The sequence below is a fragment of the Pteropus alecto genome, unplaced genomic scaffold, assembly GCF_000325575.1.
Source record: "Pteropus alecto unplaced genomic scaffold, ASM32557v1 scaffold395, whole genome shotgun sequence".
NCBI classification, from domain to species: domain Eukaryota; kingdom Metazoa; phylum Chordata; class Mammalia; order Chiroptera; family Pteropodidae; genus Pteropus; species Pteropus alecto.
This window is the reverse complement of record NW_006438643.1, coordinates 308,119-311,158: the sequence shown is the minus strand read 5'-3', so window position 1 is coordinate 311,158 and position 3,040 is coordinate 308,119.

Here is a 3,040-nt window from a genome sequence, read left to right as displayed (position 1 = left end):
TTCGTTCCCAGGCTAGAAGCAAGGTGACTATAGCAGTTACAGGCCTCACATCTCTGCATGAAATCAATAGAACAGAGGAGATCACATTATAATTTAGGATATTTATTTCCCAGAAGGCCCCCAGAATTTTTCTGTTTGTCTTGGTCATTCCAGAAACAAATTCTATGGCTAAGAGAGTGTCAAGCATGGGCTGGCTTTGGCCTGAGTTCCTTAATCCATCACCTTTTAACAAAGTAGGCCCACTTCTAGAGCAGTGTAAGGTCAACTTCCCCAGGAGCATGTGGGTATAAAAGGAAAAATGGAAATCTGTATTAAAAATCTGAGCACTGCTAGGAATAGATAGTCATTCAAAATACCTACTACAAGAAGCCTATGAAAGAATCACCAGCCTTGAGGAATGGTGCTAATGGAGCCCAAGGCATTTGGAAGCAAGGACTGTGTGGATAGATATTATTCAAAGACCTGCTAAATCCCTCTCTGGGTATGTAGAATAAGGAGGACCTTAAAACTTAGCAATAAAGCCATTGATGGTTCTACTGGTATCTTGGATTATCCAAAAGGCCACATACTTAGAGGGTTTGGAGGAGCCTCAGTGATTGACCCTGGCCAAATTACAAGCCACAGTCTGGCCAGCTCTACCCCTTGGGCCCCATAAGTCAGAAAGAAAATGAGACTTGAGGACACTGTGACTTTTGCTTCTCTCACCAAGACAATTTGAAGGGATAGGGAGGAATGGCAGATCCTAGAAGATAAAATATAACAGAAGTATATGGGATGTTGGGGTAAGGCAACGCTTCCAGCAGCTGAAATGTATATTGTTTTTGAAAGATAATTGCTGGCTTATCACTAGACGCCAGTGGAGAGAGTCACCAGAGGTTCCTGGGTTGTTTTGTAAATTGGAACCCTCCGTCTCACATAGCAATGAAGCCTAACAGTCTTTGATTATTAAATGGAAGGGAGAAAAAATAATCTAAGAAGGATAAGAGATGGCTATGTGAGTTAATTGTACAAGAAACATCCTTGACCCTGAGCCTCACTTTCAGCTGCCGGACAAACTGGGGCATCCTCCAGGGACTTAACCTTGAATCAAAAGTAACAATGGGCAGCAAAGCAGAACCACCTTTTAACAGGGAATGAGCCTCAGTGGACAGGCACTACCTTCCACCCTTTGTCATAGACATCCTGTCTACGGAAGGAGTATGGCCATTCCACACAATGAGAGAGCTCTGTGCCACTGGTGATTAAAAGAGCTGTAAGTTTGGGGCGTCAGGCAGTGAAGGGCAGGAAAAAACAATTTTACCAACCAAGTAGATCCAGCAATATGCCATGCATGAATGTTTTGGCCGAGGTACACTGTACACATCAGAGCACCATGCACTTGAGATGAGAGCAAGGTTGGCAGGATCCCAGACATATGGAGTATGTAATTGCTGCTGGAGCCGATTGTCAGGATGTGGGAGTTGGGATCCCCTGAAAAAATGTCCTGGAACATTCCAAAAGGCAAAAAGCCTAGAAGCAGTTACTGAATAGACTCTATTGAACCTCTTTCTGTAATCTGAAGAATTTAATGGGCTCTGACAGGGAGGCCTTGCCTGAATTTGAGCTTGCATTCTTAGACAAATCATTGAGGAGCCACCATCAAAGCCACTGCAGCCCTCTACCTTAAGCTAAAATGGCATTTCTCAACTTCAGCCTCTGATCCAGGAACATGTTTTGCCACCCACATAATAAAGGGCAAGGCAGATCATTAGCTGTGCCCTACCTGTCATAGGCAGCCCTGTATACTGAGAGATAGAATGGAGCACTGAAGATGAGCTTGACCAAGATGCCATGGGTAGCAATTTCAGACCAGTAGTGACTTACAGGAAATTGTATATAGCTAGATTCCTGCAATGACTTTTATCTTAGTACAGACATGCCCCTGTGTATCTAGGGCTGGGCTCAAGGAAGGAGAATTCATTATGATCCACCCACTATCTACCACAACTGGGAAATAATATGACTTGTAAGATTTAGCACTACATTAGTTGGGTGGTATTTAGTTATGAGATTTTGTTTGAAAAATAACTATCATTTGTTTGGTGTCTAAAAAAGAGATAGTAGCTAATCAATTCAATAAGTGAGCCTGCTAGCATTGCCTCTTCCAATCCACCCCACTGTGAGGCAGCTGGCATGATTCAGTGACATTGCACAACACAAAGTACCCCACTGAATATTTCTTGTCCTGTTTAGATTCAGTGGATTTCAGAAACAGAAGAGAAGGCTCTCAAAACCAGACCATACATATATATAATGCATTCACTAAGCCAGCCAGGTCTGGCAGTTGAGAGGAAAAGGGAGAAATATTTTAATAGGTCTGCAAGCTTACCCATCTAATCCAAGGGTGAGAATGTGAACAAAAAAGAGGGGATATGTAGTAAAACTGACAAGCTCAGGGGGGCCACATGTCAGGCTTGATAAGCTCAGTGACCAAAAGTAACCACACATGATGGTCTGATCACAAATTCCTAACTGAGCAGGTCATAGTGGGTAGGCACGACCCAGGCCCATAGCTTCCTTAGCAAAAGTCAATTTTTACCTTAATCGAGTCCTGTGCATTGTTTTTACACATCTAGAATAACATACCTTTGAAATATTAGAGTAATTTTCTTTTCTAGACCCCCTCCAAGGCACAACTGCAGGCACCAGAGCACAAGACCACCAGAGCATAAACCCACAGAACCCCTTATTGTTAGCCTGTTCCCCACATACCATCTCTATGTGCTGTAAATGTTAATTATTAACTATCTTATACCCACCAATGTAAAATAAGGACGTATTTCTCCATTTTGCTTTTTATCCAATCCTAGAGATTTCTCAGCTTTGCTTTCTCCCATCTCCTTAACCTACCGCCAATGGGTTTCATGCACCTTCCTTACATTTCTCCTTTGAGTCTAAATACATAAAAGGAACTGTAAAACTGCTGTTCTTTGGAGCATTTTCTCAATTGGTTGAGATCTTGCTTCATGACATGTCCTTAAAACTTGGCTCAAATAAACGC